Source organism: Gymnogyps californianus, chromosome Z, assembly GCF_018139145.2.
Source record: "Gymnogyps californianus isolate 813 chromosome Z, ASM1813914v2, whole genome shotgun sequence".
Classification (NCBI taxonomy): domain Eukaryota; kingdom Metazoa; phylum Chordata; class Aves; order Accipitriformes; family Cathartidae; genus Gymnogyps; species Gymnogyps californianus.
The window spans coordinates 28,085,388-28,108,055 of NC_059500.1; the positions used below are offsets into that span (position 1 = coordinate 28,085,388).

At 39.2% G+C, this 22,668-nt stretch overlaps 1 long non-coding RNA gene across 1 annotated transcript; it reads right to left on the minus strand.

Annotated features, from left to right (window-relative positions):
- Positions 1 to 468: 468 nt before the first annotated feature.
- Positions 469 to 22,653, minus strand: LOC127027560 (uncharacterized). The gene is made up of 3 exons (XR_007767811.1): positions 22,598 to 22,653; positions 4,759 to 4,824; positions 469 to 1,568 (listed from the first exon to the last, which is right to left on the minus strand). It is a non-coding gene; the product is annotated as an uncharacterized LOC127027560 (long non-coding RNA).
- Positions 22,654 to 22,668: the final 15 nt, after the last annotated feature.

The following is a 22,668-nucleotide window of genomic DNA, read 5'->3' on the forward strand; positions in this document are numbered from 1 at the left end:
TCTTTTGCTCAGGAACTGGCTGGGCATTGGTCTACCCACGGGAGGTGGTGAGGATTCCCTTTGCATCTCTTGTTCTGGGGTTTTTTTTCCTCTCTTCTTCCACTTCTCCTTTGCTTATTAAACAATTTTTATCTTGACCTACAAGTTTTCTTGTTTTCACTCCTCCTTTCCTCTTCCCCAATTCCACCAGTGGTGGGGGTGGAAGTGAGCTTAGCTGCCTACCAGGGTTAGCCCGCAACACTATTGTACCACAGCAACTGCGCTTTTTACTCCAGCTCTTACTCAGATAAATTGTATTTTCACACCTGCTAGTTCCAAGGAGACTCTGATTAATGACTTGCAAAAGAAGTATTCTCAGGTACATTTGCTGAGTATGAAAGTCCTCCACTGTTCTATCAAGCATACAGTAAGACCACAAGGATTGTTCATTTAGAAAACATTTACTTTTATTGCATTTCCACAAATAGTTTTAGTCTTAAAAAATATTTGTAGGTAGCTCATACATTGAGGGCATACAGAAATAGGTTAGAAAGCTCATGACAGCAACTTGAAGGAAGGAATCACTGGCATCTAAACTCACCGCTTTAAGAACAATGCTGCCATTGAAAACAAAAATTTGAATTCTTAAGCATGTAAGAAGTAGTGTTACATCTCCTGCTAAGAAATAACATCCCATTTGCTACATACCTAGAAGGCAGTGAAGTGTCTTTCTACCATCATTAAAGCTAAGCCAAGTGATTCAATGCTCTTTGTAAATATTTTAAACCATTTTGAATTAGTTTTCTCCAAACAGAAATAAAAAATAAATTTCTTATCTCCACAAAGCACCGCTCAAGGTACTATGGTTTTCACACATACTGTTCAGGTCCCTTTCTGCCTGCCCCAAAAAGCTATCACTTGTAAAGACAAGAAAGCTTTTAATGTAAAACTCCTTTCAAGAATAATCCACATATTGTATAGGGATAATGACTGGATGTGAAAAAATTCTCACATATAATGACTTTAAAGCTAAGAAGATATACCAGTTTGCAACCCAAAAATGGTTCCCTGTAAGCATAGACAATCAAGAAGTAAACATTTGATATAAACAAGAACACACTTCAGTCTTCCTCCCATCCCATAAATGTTGCTTCTAGATGCCACAACCATCTTTGTCTATCTACTCTTTTTGCAAGCTACTTTCCTTTTGAAGTATTTAGTCTAAATACCTTAACTCCCCATGGACAGTAGCTCCCAGAGCTGCCCCCAAGCAATTCTGGGCATTAACCCCCTGGACATGGTACATCACTGATTTGATGTGCTTGCTAGTACCATGACATTAGAGACATATGTGTAGAGACATACCTCCACACTTGCAAGTTACAAAATTCCTGTTTTGAGGGGAGAGAAATTTGCATTCAAGTGTTATTCTCTTCAGCAGTGTACACTTAGAGTAAACTCAGAGGATAATAATGTAAAGATACCATCAGAAGTATTTTTGATAACTCTTCCTTGCCTTTCTTTCCACTCTTCTTCTTTCTCACCACGCTGTCATAGTCAAAGTCAAAGATGAACTCAAGCTAGTTTGCCTGTGTTACAAAGAGAAAGGCAAGATGGTAAGGCATTTTCTGTGAAGAATCTAACATTTTTGCCATCAGATTAAGTGGTGGCATATGCTGCTGAAAATGAGAGACAGTTTGGATACTTCAAAGATCTAGTTCCTGTAGGCTAGGTGCCAGGATTTTGTGTTTATTCAATGAAGGACTTTTTGAAAACATTGCAGTTATGGAGTATGTATCGCAGCACCTGAGGATAACTCAGAGAAAACTCAGCCTTCTTACATTTATTATTTTCAGTTCAATTTAATAACACTGTTTTTTCCAAAGCTCAGTCCCTTTTTAAAATCTTTAGCCAGGTTTTGGAGCATGAATAGTGGAAAATAGCCGGGAAGTCCTATGCTATTTTCTGTTGGTAATTTCATTGCTAGTTCTTCTGGTTTTCTTGGTGCCTCCTTTAACTGTACAAGTTCCAAAGCAAGCAGGCAGATAGCTTGTCTGTGGGCATTTGAAGTTATGTGACCTTTCAATTGCACACACAAAAAATAATTAATTTTTTCTTTAAATAAAAGGAACTGCAATAATAAATGATAGGCCAATCCCCAAATCATTTAAACTAGTTTTCATTTAATTTGAAATATTGCTTGAAGTTTGATAAGGAATTTCAGAATCCAGCAAAGGATATACAGAGGCATGTCAGAAAAAGATTTAAAGTCCCTGATTACCTAGGCTTTATTATATTCATATATTTATTATATTCATTGTATTTATTAGTCTATTTTAGGGTGCTATCATACATAATTAAAACCAGATTACACTTGCTAAATAAATAAACAAAATTAATACTATAGTGCATTACCATTGTCTTTTTATTGTGTAGAAGATAATTTGTATAATTTGCAAAGACTCTGCTAGTCCTAACAGTGAATTAGCGAGGCCCATTTTTTTATCTCTGTTACATTAAAAATGGAACTTCACATAGGATGATAAAAGCATTTTATGGCAACTTTGAAGGCTTTGAACATTTGAATCCTTTGAACATTTTCAAATTTCATTACAGTTGTGTCAAAATGTACAATTTTTTAAGACTGTCTCTATCTCCCACTCTTCCTTTCTCTTTGGACAGACTTGATCAGACAGCCCTGGACAATAACTTTTCCTAATGAAGGCGTGTCAAAAATTGCAAATCTGTTCAAAAAAGTTTGTGTTTTGAAAAATCAGTGTCTGGCAGTGAAACTGCTGTTAATCAGAAATGCTCTAGCTTGCTCTAGTTAAAATTATAGAAGCAAATAGTTTTCCTATTGCAACAAACCAAGATGGCAAAATTTCTACTTTTTATATTAAGTGATCATTTTGTTTTTGTAGTGAAGTGGCACAAACCGATTTTAAAAGCTCACATGGAGAATTAGTGGAGTTGTTATTTAAGACTGGAGGTAGACTATCTAGCTGTATTGGTTTAAGGATATCTACATAAAAGACATCTAGTGCTTAAAGGGAGTTGTAGTTAAAAAAATGAAAAACATACAGGTAAAAAGTCAGAGGATTAAATCTGTTGAACAGAAGTTATTGACAAAAACATTAAAAAGTTTAAAATTCTCATTTCAGTTTTCTGGGAAATGTTTAAAATTACATTGTACTAAAAAACAGTGCTGGAGCTTGACTATGAGGTGTCAGACAAGATTTAAGAAAACTGTTCCTGTGCACCTGTGATAGCTAGTTTGCAACAAAGACAAAAGTGCTCAGCTGTTGGGTTGTGATAAATATCCAGTGCTTGGCACATTAATATTAAATATTTTTGATTTGTATTCTCCTGTCCTTATGAGGACATGACAAGGACATTTATGTGTTCCTGAAGCACACATCCTTGTGAGTGGGCAGGTGCTCTTTGTCCTAGGATCCTTTTTCATTCCCTTCAGCTTTTGCAGTCAGTCAAACAAGATATTTTCAAGAGTTTCCAGCCCTGGTTTAATATATCCTGAGAATAAACTGTTGCCAAGCCCTGCATGTCTGCAGCTGGACCCATTAGTCAGTAGCTAGTGAAATCTGGAACAGGCTAGGCAAGATTGATGCTGAAAGTAATACTGAGTGGGCTTACAACAGAGGGAGGGCAAGGAGGATACTTCATCAGAACAGGTGATACTTGCCCTGTTTTTCTTGTTCAGCTTGCAGGTGTTTTTGTTCTATTGTTTACTGCAGTTTGGGAAGTGGCAAATATAAGATCATATACTTGAAAGTTGTTTGAAAGTTGCCTTACTACTTGAAAGTTGTTTGAAAGTAAGTAAAAGAGTATTATTTAATTCAGATTTTTTCAAATGTTTTATTATAGTAATTTTTTAGAAAGATTCTCATTTTGGAAGAAACCACTAGTTCAAAATTCTGCAACGTTCCAAAGAAGAATATCCCCATCTTGCTCAAATCTCAATTTGCAAATCTCTTTCAGTATCTGGTCAAGTTTTATAAAGTGCAACCATGATTCTATTTCTATTTTCACTTTCAGTCTTTATCTTTCCTAACATGTGGACAGCTGTCGTATTGCAGAACGAGTAAAAGGCATTATTCAATATTCTAAACATTTTTATCTGAGATCTGTAAGTAGCAGATTTCAATCTGAAAAAAGTTATTTTGAAGTTTTTCATTATGAATTTTCCCACCAGCTCCTGAGACATAATTATATTTTTGGATGCTGACTTTCTAGTAGGGTAGAAGACATCCAGAGAAATGTTCTTATCTGTGATATGTATAGCAATGCATCTCATGATAGTTAATGTTTTTGCAGGCTCCTTTTAAACCATGTTAGTCTTGGTTTCTATTTTTTTTCCTGAAGGTAGCTAATGGTATTACAAGATACAGAGGGAGTCTTGGCTTCTACGTGCATAGAAAATTCCAAATTGACTATTGTGCAACAAAGTCTAGAATGAAATGGGTAACACCGGCACCTGTATAATAAGGGGAACAATGATCAGTGAACAGTTCATGCTAAGTACTTCTGCAGTGATTCAATCACATTTTCCATGTGGAATGTCCTACGGGAAAGCAGTAAAGGCAAGTGAAATACCATATTACATGTTGTGAACTGTTTTTCATCACTGTAAAATTAATTGTGAAAGATGTAGCTCCCAGCAGAGGTACTTAGTATGTTAGACAAGTGCTCTTGCATTCAGAGGGTATAAAAATGAAATGTCACATAGCTGATTTGCATTATAAGACATCCTGAAGTGATTACTTTTACTTGTCCATCCTTCCAGTGATGATAGCACAAGGTCTCTCTCTGGGTTTTCTGAAGTCTGACCTATAAAAAAGTATTACTGTTAATGATCTGTTGCCACATACCTGTATTGGCATGTAAAATATACAAAGCCTTAAGAATAGTGCTCATGGTGACCTCTGATCCTGAACCACATTAAACTGCTGTAACAGATCTTAACGTTTAAAAGCGCTTCTTTTCTATTTGTCTTAGGTGACATCCTCCACCCTTCCCAGTTTCCTTACTCCACAGACATTTCTGTCAATTACTCATTTTGTACAACCCCCTCCTCCAATTTTCTGTAAAGACATGCTGCATGCTGGAGCAAATATAATGTCTAGGAGTTTTCAGATTGGGGTTTGTGGCTTTTGGTTACAATGAGTTATGTTGAGTTCCTGAATGTAAGAAAATAATTCACAATATAATAATTTCAAAGCTGATTGTTAAGACATTTAATAATTATATTAATTCTCTGGATTAATACACAAATACAAATGCTGGATCGAACTACTAAAAAAGAATATAAAAAATGCATTGATACTGATCTCTAAAATCTTTGTACAAGCAATCAGACAAACATGGATTCATCTTCTCATTGTGTAAGCTGAAAGCTTTTGCAACTTCTTCCCATTATTTTTTTCCAGCTTGTACTGTAAGTCTGAAGAATAAAGGGTACTTTTCCCCTTTTGTTCTGATGAAATTTGCTTTGTAGGGTGACGTATGGTAGAATTCTGTAATGCTGGTTTGTTGTTTTTTTTTTTTAACACAATTGCTTGTACTGTTATTGTGAACTGGTGAAGGGGAAGACAACAGTTTTAGATTCATTTGACTGTGATATGATTGTTTGACTGCGTGGTGACTCTTATTCAACTATGTAAGCAAGGAACAAACAACACATAGATATCATGTCCAGCATGTAACTAGACCACTATGCAGAAATAAGTAATTAAAAGGCACAATGTCTATAATCAATTGCATAGAGTTTATGCAAAATTTGTCCTCTTGCAAAGGACAAATTACACACAAGAGTTTTGCAAACCCAAGAAGTTCCATTATCTTCCTTTTTTAATTCACCTCTCAGTGAAAACAAAGATGTTCCCGTTCCGAAACTTGTGATTTAATTAAATGGATGCAAATATGTGATGATGTTGCAGTATATCAAATGTTGCCCTGAAACAGCAAGTGATTGAGAAGTGGCAGAATTTCTTTTCCTTAAAGGCTGGCCTTTTTTCACTCTGGCCGTATGGTGAGAAGCCCTTTTCTGGTGTTCTGGCATTGCTTTGTTGCTAAGTGTTTGAAGGACATTCAATCTTGCATCTTATTCTTGCTTCTCTGTGACACTATTCAACAACAAAGCTTTTGTTCTGGCAGAGGTCAGAAATGCTAACTTTGACAGCAGTATTGAGATACAAACAGACGGAAAAAGAAAAACACAGAACTCCTTTGCATATAGTCCCTCAAAGTTTTTAACTTGCCAAATTAGATATTCAGCTTCCCTTTCTGTACTATTTAAACTCTCCTTTCATTTTTTTTCTACCAGTGAACATGCTATCATTTAAACATTCTGGCAAAAAATCATTTCTATATTTATAGTAGTACTTATTATTTATGTACTGGGTTTGCGTGGCAAGGTTTTTGGTAGCGGGGGGGGGACTACAGGGGTGGCTTCTGTGAGAAGCTGCTAGAAGCTTCCCCTATGTCCAATAAAGTTAATGCCAGCGGGTTCCAAGACGGACCCGCCGCTAGCCAAGGCCGAGCCAATCAGCAACAGTGGTAGCGCCTCTGTGACAGCATATTTAAGAAAGGGAAAAGAAGTTACAGGGGAGTAGCAGTTGCAGCCAGAGAGAGCGGAGTGAGAAGATGTGAGAGAAACAACTCCGCAGACACCAAGGTCAGTGAAGAAGGAGGGAGAGGAGGTGCTCCAGGTGCCGGAGCGGAGATTCCCCTGCAGCCCGTGGTGAAGACCATGGTGAGGCAGGCTGTCCCCCTGCAGCCCATGGAGGTCCACGGTGGAGCAGATATCCACCTACAGCCCATGGAAGACCCCACGCCGGAGCAGGTGGATGCCTGAAGGACGCTGTGACCCCGTGGGAAGCCCGCGCTGGAGCAGGCTCCTGGCAGGACCTGCGGACCCGTGGCCCCGTGGAGAGAGGAGCCCACGCTGAAGCAGGTTTGCTGGCAGGACTTGTGACCCCATGGGGGACCCACGCTGGAGCAGTCTGTTCCTGAAGGACTGCACCCCGTGGACGGGACCCATGCTGGAGCAGTTCGTGAAGAACTGTAGCCCGTGGGAAGGACTCACGTTGGAGAGTTTGTGAAGGACCGTCTCCCGTGGGAGGGACCCCACGCTGGAGCAGGGGAAGAGTGTGAGTCCTCCTCCCCCTGAGGAGGAAGGAGCAGCAGAAACAACGTGTGATGAACTGACCCAAACCCCCATTCCCTGTCCCCCTGCGCCGCTCGGGGAGGAGGAGGTAGAGAAAATAAGGAGTAAAGTTAAGCCTGGGAAGAAGGGAGGGGTGGGGGGAAGGTGTTTTAAGATTTGGTTTTATTTCTCATTATCCTGCTCTAATTTGACTAGCAATAACTTAAACTAATTTTTCGCTAAGTTGAGTCTGTTTTGCCAGTGACAGTAATTGGTGAGTGATCTCCCTGTCCTTATCTCGACCCACGAGCCTTTCGTTTTATTTTCTCTCCCCCTGTCCAGTTGAGGAGGGGGAGTGATAGAGCGTCTTTGGTGGGCACCTGGCATCTAGCCAGGGTCAACCCGCCACAATTTATTTTATCATTATTATTTACTATGCACAATCCTATATTATTCATATTTATTAATTATAAATATTAAATTACAATATTTGAAGAAAAATCATAAGACATATCGGAAAACTTCTGCAAGAGAAATAATTTTGTGGTAATTTTAGGAATCTTTCTTCAGTGGGAGGAAAGGTTTAATGGAAAAACTTTAGTGTGGATTTCAAGCAATTTCAGGCACAGCTTTTAAGCCCTGAGGTATGCTTAAAAAACAATTTCCAAATTAGAGGTCCACACTGATCCTGTTTAAATAGTTTAGCAGTCCTTGGGGAAAAAAGGAAGATTATTTTCATAATAGTTCCCACTGTAATCACAAAGGAAAGAAAGTCCATCTATTTTGTGAACTATGTCACCGTGTCCAAAATCTCTTCTCTATGCCTTGTTCATGCAGCAACATGCATGTTGGATGATGTGGATCTTTGATGCAGCTCCACTGGGAGGGTGATGCTCTCAGTTTCCCAGAGGACTGCAGTCCAGTGATAATATGAATGCTTTTGTCTGTCTTGCTCCTCTATTTTCTAGCAGTTCATATATAGTAATACTACAGCCTTTCAAAGGAGTACATTAGTGCTCCTAGTATCAGTGGCTGTGGCTGCTGTTAAGGGAGAGAAAAAAGGAGAAAAAAAAAAAAAGAGCTTAAATGAGTATGGACAGCATTCCAGAGAAAACATCCTAAAGGTAGAGGAAATTCACTCCTGAATTCAGAGTGATGTAATCCTAGGGAAAGGAAGGTGAAATGGATGAGGAATACCCTATATGAGTGTTCAGGCCCTCTGAATCCAATTGCTTTTAGAGAAGAAAATAAGAACCGTGAGAAAAGAAAGAGCTGTACAGTATAGATTAGTGAGTATTTGACAATCATTACCTAACGATTAAATAAGTCACAAATCATAAGAAAACTCCCCATCTTCTGTCTTGTCAATACCAGGTCAAAGCAGTTTAAATCACAGCAGCACTTTGCTTGGTGTGCAACTGAAGTCAGAGGAAGACTGATAAAGGAAAACACATTAGAACAGCACCCAAAGTGGCAAGGTGCTGCATGACTACTTTATGCTGACATGAGATCATGCCCAAGACATTACTTGATATTTTGCTCTGCTGTTGGGCATCAGCTTACACATTTGGAGACATTCAGGAAATAGGCCCATCATGTGCCTAGACTCTAAGCTGAATCTCTGGAATTACAGCTGGAGAACTCTGCTGTTCTGTGACTCCCCACTTGAGACAGGACTGAGGTCAGTGCCTTGTGTGGGTTTTCTAGCAGTGACCAGCTTTGGCATAGCAGGAGCTGTGACTGATTCTAGTGGTTCTCTGTAAATGGAAAGGCTTTTGGTCTGCAGAAATGCAGGAAAGAATAAGAAAGAGACTAAAGGTGTGTTTGAAATAACATTAAGGAATGACTGTTGTGTCCCACATCTTCTGTTATGCTGCCATACCCCTACAAGACATTCCCTGTAACACAGTCCACATGGACTCAGTGCCTGTACTCATACGTCTGGCCATTGCTTATTGTAGAGCTTAAAAATCATTCTTTCTTTCAGTAGGGGATGGGTGGCAACAGGCAGAAGAATCAGATCAGAACTCAGGAATTAGGCCCCTATCCACTATGCCATCTGTCTGAATGGCTGAGAAAGATAAACTCTCTAAAGCTCTCTTTTCAAATATGACCAAATACAGAAAATCTATTGCTGCACCAAACATTACTACAGATGTGTTGGCATAGGATTTGTGGTTTTCTGGCTACAGAGTATGAAAGTAAGAAGAAAAAGTAGTGCCATAGTTGCCACATAGAAAACAGTAGTATGAAGAAGTGCTTAAAATTACTGAAGAATAAAAAAAGACTAACAGAAAGAAATATGGCCAGATACCTTTATTTGTTTGAATATTGTGTAGGGAATATCAACAGAAAGGTGAGTTGGATCTCTGACATTTAAACTGATTATGATGAATAGCAAAATCTTAAAAAGATTATTTTTCTTTAATAAAAGGGATCAACACAATTATTTCTAAAGAAAGCAGTACTGTAAACTTCCCAGCTACAACAAACTTTCATAGTATACTCTTAAAACAACTGAGAGGAACCTGCAGACAAAAAATGGGTTTGTCTTTGCTCTGTCTGAAAGGACTGAAAGCACATTTACTGACAGTTTTTGTATCGTGTGTTCAAATGCACGAAGTCCCACAGTTACAGGCTGGAGAGTATCCTCTTGTGAAATGCCAGGGCTGTCAATTACACTGATTTACAGCATGCTCCATTCCCAAGACATTTTTTAATAGAAGATGAAATTTCCAGAAGCTATTAGGATTCTTAAAGTCTAAAATGGATATATGCAAAGAAAATGAATAGACGAAATTAGGTAATCTAGGAGACAACCATAGCCCAGTATAGATATTATTTCAATCACATGTATCTCACAGATCTCTAGGGTTAAGACTACAAATAAATATTATGCTTGAAATCAATTAATAGTTATTTGAGCACAAGCACTTATCACTGTGTAAGTTTATAGCTGGTGCAAAATTTAAACCAGCTTTAGACCCGTAGAGAAAAAAAATTCATTCAAATATTCAAAACATTAAGAAACATTCGTATGGATGAACAAATACATACTCACGCACACTTTGAACTGCTGGATGGAATTACATCCATATACTGAAGATGCTTTTACTTTAAAGAAGTGGAAGAGAGAGGGAGCAAAAAGAAACAAACAGAAGCACAGCGTGAAGCAACAATTACCTTGTGGTTTTTGGTACATACAGTCCTGGTCACATGAGTGCCTTTCTACTCTGCAGAGGTATTTCTAGCTGACTGATGGAAATACTTTGAGTTCCCATCTTGTAACAACAACAATAAAGACTTGGTGACTGCACAGCAGGGTCAGGCCTGGGGCATGAACATGTAAGTTTAAGTGTTCTCCCATGAAAGCCTGAAGTAAAAAAGGTAGCTAAGGAAAAATAGTTTTAATGTGAGGAAACAGAGAGCTTGATTCCTCCAGTTTTGGCCAGGCTTGTTACTATGCCCTAGGAACATGCCAAGCTCCAAGAAAAGGCAGGCTATATCTGCACAAACATGCTCCTCAATATTTCCAGGTATCCTGAGGCTTTCTCAGTCCATGAGCTTCCAGGGTTACTGACAGCTCTGCATTCCTAGCAGAGTAAATGAACACAGCTGCCTTGCATCTTCTAAATGGAAACTTCCTACTAGTCAGATTCTCATTTTGAATAGAGCCTAAAAAGGCTGATAAAAGGTAGTGCTGTTGAGGGTGGTAGAAAGTTGCATGACAATGAATAAGACTAATGGAAAGTGCTGAAACTTTAATTATAATTTACATACAGAATCTGAATGGCATTTGGCAATTTATTTCAATTGGCAGGAAAATGCCCAGGTTATTCCTAACTTCTTGACTGCTACTTTATATATCATATCTGATGACACACATTTTCACAGCAGTCAGATGCACAGTACCTGTGGTTTTTTGCTTGAATGAAAGATCAGTCATAGTTCTCGCTTAATAACTAATAGTGAGTAGGGTCTAGTAATTATGACAGATTATCTATATACTGCAATGTCTGCATTTCAGTACAGATAAGGGCCTATCATTTTAGCTGTCTCTAACTTGGGTCGCTTCTTTTTTAACCTAAACATAAGTAGAAAAGGGTTTCATTTTACATGCACACTGCACTTTGTTTCCTATCCATGCAAATAAATATACAGTGAGCAATCTGTCAGTTGTCTGTATTGACTGCATGCAGTTAAATCAAAAGGACTCAAAGGGAAAACAAAACAAAACAAGAAACAAAATAACATATGTAAGATATGTTCATTTGTTGAGAGTCTTCAGAAGAACAACAGGAGGAAGCTTTTAATGGGAAATGCCCAGTGGTGAAGTACCGGTCAATCAGAATTGTTTTTCCACAATTTCCAAAAGAATAGTTGAAGACCATGACAAAGAAAGGGAGCAGCAACTACAGATGAGTCTACATTTGGTATGTCTATGCAGGGTTTGGTGTTCGGGTTTTTTGTGGGGGTTTTTTTTCCACCAATAGGTACATATTAACAAGATAGAACTTAATGAGTCAAACATAGCATCACTATTATTGTGGCTAAGCTGGTCTTTTCAAAGAACTTCCTGTCTTGGCCCAATCTTTCAGACATCTCTTGGACATAAAACACCACAGTAAACAGATGTTCAAGCTGTAGAAGACTTAATCAGGAAGGTGTGTGTGAAGTGCATTTATTTTAATCCAACTGCAATCTAACCATGCTAGTGAGGAGCTGCATCTCAGGTAATGAACCCCAGCTTTTAGCAGTACACTCGCAGGAGGCCCACAAATGTACATGCCATTCATACACAGCGTGGTAACATACTATCTGTTATCTCAGCTCAAGCACCTTTGCATTACATTCCTTTTTGAGACATAGTAAAACCCAGAGGGAATGTTTCTCTCAGCTGAGGCGTAGAGGCCCCTGAGCCAACTAAAAATAACCCAAAACTTTCAAGGAAGGAATCACGTTCAGGTGAATGAGACCAGTTCTATCCCTTGACTCTGTTTGCTGTATACTTGTGACTAAATGAAACATGTTTGTTTTCAAGAAACAGGTTTTTAATCACTTAAATTATCACAGCTTTTTGAGGGAAACATCATACAGATCGCAAATACAGTTTAGATCTTCTGTTTACATGGCTGCACCTCAGAACTTTAGTTTTTCTGTGGTGAGAGTGAGTGATTTCACAGCAAGTTATGAAAAGAGGATGAATTAGACCCAGAGAGGTCTGAAGTTGCTCCAAAACTTGATAAAGTACACACAGTTAGAATGCTAACATCAGAACAGTATATTTTTGGCACAAGATTTAAAATGGGAGATGCAGAGTGTCTTAAAAGTACTTTATTAAATAGCTGAATATTGAAACATAATGATTAGCTATAGTCATGCTTTTTAAACTGCATTTATGCTAGCTGAAAGAGAAACAGGGATGAACTGGATCAAGATTCACCTTTATTATTATTCTTTAAAATACAGAAATAAGAAGCCATGGATAGTTGTACTTTGAAGGCAACTTAAATTCAAATCCAGTCTTGATTCCCAATGTATATTCCAAAAATTAGTAATAATGTATTTTTTAAAAGGCATACTTTATGTTTACAGGAATAAGTGCTGTCTATCAAGACACAGTGAGGGCTGAATGCTCTCTAAGAGCTGGGGAGCTGAGGATGGTAACTTGGCTGGCAGGGCAGCGTCCTCACCAGCCTGTCCCACTGCCTTCAGCGAGGGGGACCCCAGGCCCAGATTTCAGGCAAGTCCGTAGTGATGAGGCGGATCCAAGGTCAAGCCAGGAACATGAGTCAAAATCAGGCCTGGTGAGGATAACCAGAGTCAGACCACTAGTCTTTAATGGTCTTCATCCATGTCCAAGGCATCTATTGGACACTTTTTACATGAGCAGAGGTGTTAAGTTGTGTAAAACAGAGTGCATCTAACGATTTTTGAATCGCGCACCACATTACTCCTGCAACAGAAAGCTAATAACTGCTGAATGGTAGACTTTAGCACTGCTGCGTTATTGTAGGTCTTTTTTAGGAACAGGATAAACATCTCAAGAAAACTACTAGGTTTAATATCTATATATCAATGTACATGAAATCCATAACCCTTCCTAGCTTCAGTGAGATGAGGCTGATCCTGCAAGGTGTTAGGTACCCTCAGTTGTGGGAGTTGTCAATGGAGAGCTGGAGGTGTGCATTCAGTGCTACACTGGGAGACATTTATTCAGGAGGAAGTCTATTCTAAGCATATCTGTAGGATAATATGAGGAGAGCTTAGAAACAGCTACTGCTATACAGCCAAATCTTTAACAATGTTGGGAATACAGGAGACCTCCTCCTAAGACACTTTTCAGTCAAAAAAGTGTATGTGTAACTTAACTGCACCCTGAGGCATTTAGCATAAGATTGTGTGCTGCTAATTAGAGTACCGTAACTGCACCTGGGCCATGTGTATTGCAAACAGGGCACCGTTGGAAGGTTTCAGTCATTATATAGCTGTGCAGAATAAGGTGCGCTTTCAGTTTGTGAGGTGTAAGAAGGGGTCTTTCCTAAGTCATGCTGTGCAGTATGTTGTAGAGCTCATCCTACTACTCTGAGTACCAGAATCGGCCTCGCCATCGGCAGCCATGAAAAAGGTTACCTTACCCTTAGTAGAGATTATTGGAGCTCTATGCTGTTGTGGCTCTAAAGTACTTATGAAAGCATTATATAGAAAGTATTTCCAAAATATTTAGCTAGTAGCACATATTTTACTGTAAATTTAATCACCCATTTGTGGAAACGTTGTTATACTTCAACATTCAAATGGGATTGCTTCGGTCAGCTTATGACAGGATCCACTCAATGCTTAATGAATCACAGTGCTGACTATCCTTAACAGTTCCTAAATTTTGGCCATCACCAGATGAGGATGCTGTTGCTACCTTGTCAGTCTCTTCTCTTTGGATCTTTGCCCTGACAATGGAAATTAGCATTAGGGAGAGATGCAGAGTGAGGAAATTTGGAAAGCCTTAGTCTGGCAACAAAACCCAGCCCCTCTCTCATGAGTGAGCTCCCAGCCAGTGTCTCCTGTATCTGTATGAACTTGACAAGTGTGAGACAAATAACAGTGACGTTTTGGCAGGAAAATACCAGAGTGGCGATAAAAGTCCATAACAGATTTGCTGAGTGATTGGTATATTAAGGTAAGTTTCAAACACATCTAAGCCAATCAGAAACACTGTCTGTCAGTGTCGTTCCCACATCAGGCCTTCTTATCAAAACCCACTTTCAGGGGAAAATCTGTTTTCTCCAGCTGTTGGTGTTGATGTCAGACTGGCAATTTATTTTTTATTTTCCCATTTTAAACCATTATTACAGAAACACATGACAGCCTCATTTCACCATCTGCCATGTGAAAAGAAATAAAAGCATATCTAGAGATACTTATTTTGAGACACATTGAGAAGAAACCCTCCACCTCTAATATAGAAAAGGATATGATAAAAGAACTCGAAGAGATGCGAGGAGTAGAAATGTGATATAATACAGCCACAGCATCTCCTAGTTTACTAGCTTATTTTAGTAAACTATGAATAGCCAGAATTTTGTCTGGGTACTTGTAGAGTCTTTGCACTTTGAATAGCACTTTTTACCAGATATGCTATTACAGAATCAGGCAAAAAAATTCCATGTGAAAACCAAAAGAAGGCAATGTTTTCATATTCTGGAAGCCAAGGACAGAGGAATTCTTGAGATAATTCTACAACAGGGGATTATCTCACAATAGTGCATGAAAATAGGATCTTACAGGAGACAGAAAATTTTTTCAGCTGCTAATATGCCTGCATCTCTTCTTGTCATCTCCTTCCCAGAGCTGGCTTGCAAGAGAATTGTTTTCAGCAAAAAAGCCTGTATAATATTCCAGTAAGTTTTTGCTCTTCTGATGACACAGCAGTAACACACTGGAGAGGATTTCTGAGGTAGGTTTGAGCTGGTTAGGCTGTGTACTGGTTAGCAGTGCAGCCACATTAGTAGGGAGCATAGGACTGCTTGCAAAAATCAAAATCTACCAGAAAAGCTCAGTGAACTGGGCAATAATCAAATATCTGTGCAATGTCCATACCATAGGGCTACTGCAGACACACACTTAGTTGTTACTGAGCTAGCTGTAAATTTTATGCCTAGCATGTATGTACCTTACAACATAGTGAGCTTTTCAACTGTAGTGCAGACATGAGTGAAGCTGCAAGTACATGAGTGATGTCACTGAGCTCAGCAGACTTGTCACAGCTAGACCTCTCAGGACAGGAGGATCTAAGTGTTGTCAGTCAGGGCAAAAGAGAATAGACACTTATATTTAGCAAATGTCATTTTCAGAGGTTTGCTCAGCAAGTACTAACAATTTCACTAGTGTTTCCATTGCAGTCATTATGTTGAGGTAAAAATCCATCTCTTTCCTGAAATATTCCTGAGAATCACTGTTTCAACAACTTATTCAACTTAGTAAACTGACTTCATTGTTGATTGCATCCAAGCAGTATATTCCTCTAATTTGTTTCTGAGGTATTATGTGGGATAACACAAGTAGCCTTCTAATAATCAAGAGATACTAGTCTCTTGGTCTCTTCACATATCAAAGTCTGTTTTGACACAATTTTCCTTTATGGATTGATGTTGACCCATTTTTAACGCACTTTATTGTTCACTAGATGTTTACAAAATGGCTGTATATAGTTGTGAGTAAGAAGTTAGACTGGTATAAAATCAACATGCCACACACATCAAATGAATTTTAAATGATGAATTGATAGTCATCACAATGTGGCAGTTAACGGGGATTTCATATTGAATGAGTGGGTTTACTTCTACAGCCACCCCACAAGGACCTCTTGATTCTAAGCTATTTAACATTTTAATTGACCAACCTGATAGAAAGCAAAATTTACTGACAAAAAATACACAAAAATAGAAGCAGTGATAGTCAAAGGATAATGCATGTGATCTAGACTGCTGGAGAAAGGCAAATGTGGTTTTGCATAAGGTCAGATTTAACGGGAAATAAATGTGTGCAATGCTTAGAGAAACATAAACTCTGTTCTGTGAAGCAGAAACCCTAACTAGGAGTAGAAGTCATGGTGGGTAATTGGCTGAACATGACTTCCGAGCACACTGCGTAGCCAAAATGGTTAAGATAGATAGGTAAAATATCCCTCTGTGTATAGACTGGAGAATATCAAGTAAGAGGAAGATTATATTCCTTCTGTATTTGGTCTAGAGTAATTATGCTAGCATGATGAGTCCAATTTGCTTGTGCATGGCATTGGAAAAAGTAGAAAACATTCTCAGAAGAGCTTTGAGACTGACAGGAAGATAGAAAACAGAGCTAAAAATTAAAGGCCCAAGGAGCTGAAACAGTTACTGAGTTTAGCAAAGAGAAGTTTAAGCAGAAATACCTTGACAATGAACAAAATTTTAACAGAGGCTTCTTCAATACAACAGGCAAATACATACAACAATGTTTAAATGCTTGGGAGCTGAAGCTATAAAAATTCGGACTAGAACTGAGTATAAAAATGTGTCATGGTTTAGGCCCAGCCGGCAACAAAGCACCACGCAGCCGCTCGCTCACTCTTCCCCCCCCGCCCCGGCAGGATGGGGAGAAAAAAATACAACGAAAGGCTCGTGAGTTGAGACAAGGACAGGGAGGGATCACTCACCATTTATGGTCACAGGCAAAAGAGATTTGACTTGGGGGAAAAAAATAATTTGTTACCAATCAAATCAGAGTAGGATAATGAGAAATAGAACATATCTTAAAAACACACCTTCCACCCACCCTCCCTTCTTCCCGGGCTCAGCTTTGCTCCCGATTCCTCTGCCTCCTCCCCCCCAGTGGAGCAGCGGAGCGGGAATAGGGGGTGCGGTCAGTTCATCACACATTGTTTCTGCCGCTCCGTCCTCCTCAGGGGGAGGACTTCTGACACTCTTCCACTGCTCCAGCGTGGGGTCCCTCCCACGGGGGTCAGCCCTCCACGATCTTCTCCAGCGCAAGTCCTTTGCACGGGTTGCAGTCCTCCACAAACTGCTCCAGCATGGGCCTTCCCACGGAGTCACGGCCTTCTTTGGGCCCAGCCACCTCCTCCGGCGTGGGGTCCTCCACGGGCTGCAGGGGAATCTCTGCTCCACCGTTAACTCTCCCTGGGCTGCAGGGGGACAGCCTGCCGTCTCACCACGGGCTCCAGGGGAATCTCTGCTCCGGCGCACCTCCTCGCTCTCCTTCACTGACCTCGGTGTCTGCATAGTTGTTTCTCTCACATCCCACTCCTCTCTCCGCTTCAGGTCTTTTTTTCAGCAGCCTTGTTTCCCCTTCTTAAATACGCTATCGCAGAGGGGCTACCACCGTTGCTGATTGGCTCAGCCTTGGCCAGCGGCGGGTCTGACTTGGAGCCAGGGTAGCTTCTAGCTGCTTCTGACAGGAGCCAGCCCTGTAGCCCCTCCCCTGCTACACAAACCCCTGCCACACAAACCCAACACAGATATTTCTTTCTGTAAGAATACAGATAGTTGTTTACACTCTGTATTGTCTTAGGAAGCTAACTTGTCCAGGTAGGCATAAATAACAACTGATTTATCTGGGTGCTGTTGCTTGCAGAAAGTTTCTATAGGTAAAGACTAAAGCCTTCTTTGGCATCAACATTTAATTAAATGCTGTCACTTTGCCGTTTCCTTAACTTTGATTATTTGAATTTCAGTTGCTCTGAGGGAGAATAATACACAAGTTTATTAATCAGTATTCCATATCAGTCATGGTTGCTGGTCATCAGTCATTCAGTTGTCGAGAATTTTACAAAGCATCACTTAGTAAAAATTCAGAAAATGATTAGTCAATACATTTTAGGTGAGTGCATTCTCTGCAATCTGTCTCATTTTAATAGATTCCTCTGAAAGTTATCATTAATATAGAAATGGTGACATGCGTGTTGTTGCTCCATCTTCTGCAGCGCTTGCTTTCCAAGGAGAAAGGAAGAACTTGCTTCTGTACTGAGAAAAGAACAGCCAATAAGGTCTTTGCCATATTTTACAGAAAGCACAAGGAGGTCTTTGCCAGAAGGGTGAAATGGCATTTTACATTCCATGAAATACATATGTGCATGAGAGAGTTGATGTGCTGTCATTTAGACAGGTGTAGGTGAAATGCTGCTTTACAAGTATTCCTAAACCATCAAGTTTTGTAGGATGCTATCACTAACCCTGGCGTCAGGGCCAAATATCTTTCCAATTTTATTCCTCTAGCAAAAAATTTCCTGACATGCTGTTTCAGTTGGATGTGGTATTCTTCTCCACCCAGAGCAAATGGTTATGCTTCTGCATTTTGCTGTGCTTCTCTGTCCAGAGCCGGCTGCACTTCCTTGGTAGGTGGAGTGCTTCCACATTACAGTGACTGAAGCACATTTGTCTCCACCTAGACGAATTACGATAATGTACAAATTGCAGTGGAGAGCAATATCACGTTTTATACATTGCCACTGACAGTAAGTCTATCTGATGGGATTCAGCAATACAAAAATAACATCCTAGAAATGACAAATCACACTGAGCATAGTTTTTCTTCTTTCTCCCACCCTCCATGTATTTTTACTGGACTGGAAAATGCTTTTCCTTGTGCATCTCCCTCTGATGGAGGCTCCTACTCTCTGGCTTTTTTCGTCATTGGGCTTGTACCATAAATAGGATCACTAGAGAGAAAGATCAATGCTGAAGCTTTACAGACTAAAGAAAGAAGCAAAGAAAAAAGAACAAATTCTCAATTGAAGCACTTATATGCTGCAATTTGTGTCATTATAATACTGCATACTGTAAACCATAAAAGTATACATTAATGTTAATAACATTGTGAAATTGATACCCTATGGTGGTCTTGCTGTGCAGGATTCTGAATGAAACAATAGCAGAAGGACAAAAGAACCAGGGACATTGCTATAGTAAAAGTTATTTTAGGAATTCTTGGTGCCAGGATCTGAAGAATATTTCTATTCTTTCTGGTCTACTTGTGTTGATCCATTTAAAGACTGGTTGGTTAATGAGTCCATGACATCTTTTTCTGATCAGCCCTAACAAACCTCCTATTTCCTTTGTAAATCAAAATGTTCACACAAAGGACCCATGAACAGCCTTTTAGAAAGTCCTTTCATATGTTTCTTTCACATCTTCGAGTATAGAAGAATCTATGCTTCCTTAGGATTTCCTCCAATCTAAACTTATTTCCAAACAAACAAGAAAAAATCTCCCTAAAGTGAAGGAAGAGTTCTTCCTAACATTACTTCCCAGCATACCTTGGTATACTGTAGGCTTTCTCAGACAAAATAACGAATGTCTCGGAAGTCCCTCCAGTGGAACAGAAACCACTTGATTAACTAGCTGCACAAACATAAGTATTATAATAAAGTCTTCTTTTAAATGGTCAGGATTATAATTTTTGTGTTTTTTCAGGGGACAAACATGAAACTTATAATCCTGACCATAAACTACATGCAGATATACAAACTTGCACAAATACAGATACAAAATGTTATTCCTCTGCTCTGAGAGACCAAGGAATTAATTACCAAGGGCATTACTGGGTGCCATTCTGACGTTCTGACTCCTTACTCAGACTGAAACATAATCAGCTGAATTCAAACTGAAATGAGAAAATTCTCAGTTTTCCTCTCCAAAATAAAGCAAAGAAACAAAAAATCCCTCATTGAAGATGGAACAAAATACTGAACAAAGTACTTTTTCTCATTTTCCCTAAACAGTAAAGTAGGACATTCAGAAGAAACACACCTGTCCTTTCAGATGCTTTTTCACATACTCTGTATATAAAAAGGAAATCTCGTAAGTGTACTAGGAACTAGCTACTTCATAAGACCTGTGGAAAACCTCATGTTATGCCGTATCTCATGTTATGCCGTATCTCATGTTACATTACTTCTATATGGTATTTCAGAAAAGTGTTTTCAATCCAGGCTTCTTAAGGCTCTGCTTTGCTCTTCATAATCAACTTTTCCTCTTGTTTTCTCTTTCAATGAAATAATTAAATTGTGAATCTTGGTAATGAGATTCACTTGGAATAAAAACTTTTCTGACAACAGCCCCAAGACAGTAGTATTCAATCATGTGCCATGAAAATTAGTACAGACTTGATTGCCATCAAAATTAAATAAATATTCATTTCAGTATGTCTGTAATTAAGTTTTCTGTTCACCAGGGAGAAGAGTAAAAAAGGAGCAGGAGAGACATACACTGTTTAGTTTTCTGTGTCATCTTTAGGTGACCCAAACATTACCGTGATTTAGAAAACAGTAAATAAGGCAGGCTGAGACTTCTGGCTCCTTTCCCCACAGCTGAATATTTAGAGGAATTCTTAGATACAGCAGATGGACTAAAGTCTTGAACTGCAACAGTACTTTGGAAAGAGTTCTTGATAATTCTAGGCATCTTTGAGGGAATGAGTATGTTTTTAATAGCTCTTAATTTGAAATGGTATATTGAACACTTTCATATTGTCTGTGGAAATAATAAAAAAGAAAATTATCTTTTTTGAGTGGCTACATAGAGTTATTGACAGTGGAATTACTGAGTAAACATCTGGGATTTTTGTTCTTCCCATGTTTTCCTGTTCATGCTGACGTGGAACTATTGTAGTTGTGCTCAAAACTGCAATTGAGCTTTATAAAAGATCAGACCAAACCAGATCCCAGCAGACAGAATTCTAAATGTGTCAGGATGACCCTATGATTTAGATAGATACAAAACAAAACAGGACAACATTCATATTTTTAATGCATTTCAGCTGGAGCAACTTCAGCAGTGCTCAGTCAAGCACCATGGTCTGGGCTCCACACAAGGAGCAGCACACGAACTCACACTGCAGTCCATGGGAAAAGATGAACTTAAAACTGCCCCACTAATGGTCCCTGGTGGCACTGTAAGCGAACACATTATCACATGTCACTGCCAAGCAAGAATATACACATTCAGCTTGACAGGGATGTGGGATACACTGCACTCTAATGTTTCCAAAGAAGATTAGCAAAGGAAGAGAGATTGAAGAGAGGCCAAAAGAGGGATGTTGGAAGATAAAGGTTTATTACATTGTGTGTTCTAATTCCCTTCATGGGGAAGTAAAAAGCACAAGTTCTACTGTCCTGTTTTATACTGCAAAGAGAAGTCATTGCAAATTTAATATCTCAGTGTGTGCTGTTGGCTTGGAAACTGCCTACAAAACTATAGATTTGTGGCATTTGAAAAAGTTATAGCTATCCCTCACACTCTCTCACTCTCTGCTCAACCTCTCTATTTTCTGTATCAGAAAAACCCCACCACTGAAAAGGACTTTTCCAGCTAATAAAATAGAATAGCATAAGACAGAGTTTATGTATGAACTGAACAGATAGCTTTGGTTAAGACTGAAATCAAGGTGGCATGAGTGATCAGTGTGAGTTCTGAGTAGATGGTCTTTTAGGAGCTGCTCTAAGCTTCTCCCAGCTGCATTGATACTCATCCATCTTGACAGGTATAACCACACAGAACTCTCTTTTCATCCAGTTCAACAATAACATTACAGCACCATTAGTCTAATTCCATCAGGAAACTTATGAATGATAGAAGGAGCAGTGTAAGATCCAGTAGGGAATGAAAGAAGATTATTTTGGGAAGATGAGACATTCTCAAGGAAGGTTTTAAGAGGAAAGTCACTGTGGCCAAGGATACAAGGATTGTAAAAGCTTGACCCCATGTTGGTTTTTTCACCAGATTGAAAGGCTATTTTCAGAGGGAAAAACAATTTTGATTTTCAACCACAGAATTGCTTTGTGCTTCTGCAAATTGTGAAAAATGAAAGCAGTAAGGGGCCAAACATATCCTGGGTGTGAAAATGTTCGCAGCTTTAAGTACAGTACATGATGTTATATTTTGCAAGGAAAAAATACTTTGTTACAGGGTATAAAGTGACAACTAGAATCTCCTTTTTGCAGAGAGTTTTTTCACACTGTACTACAGCTGTAGAACCTTCAAAACAGCCTAGATTTTCCCTTCTGTGTGAAGAGCACAGAAAAAATTGAGTTTCAGAGAAACAAGACAAAAGGAAAATATACATCAGCTAAGATGAGATGAAATAATATATAGTCTGTCAGAACCTGTGTATTACTTCAACAGAGGTTGCCGAGGATTACTAACAAACATATTAATTTCAACCCCAAATATATACACAAAAATGTAAACTTTTAGGTTACCCAAAAGTATAGGTACATTATTGTCGTGGTTTAACCCCATCTGGCAACTAGGCCCCACACAGCTGCTCACTCGCTCCCCCCCGGTGGGATGGAGGAGAGAATCAGAAGAGTAAAAGTGAGAAAACTCATGGGTTGAGATAAAGGCAGTTTAATAAGTAAAGCAAAAGCCACGCATGCAAGGAAAGCAAAACAAGGAATTCACTCACTACTTCCAGGCAGGCAGGTGTTTAGCCACCTCCAGGAAAGCAGGGCTCCATCACGTGTAATGGTTACTTGG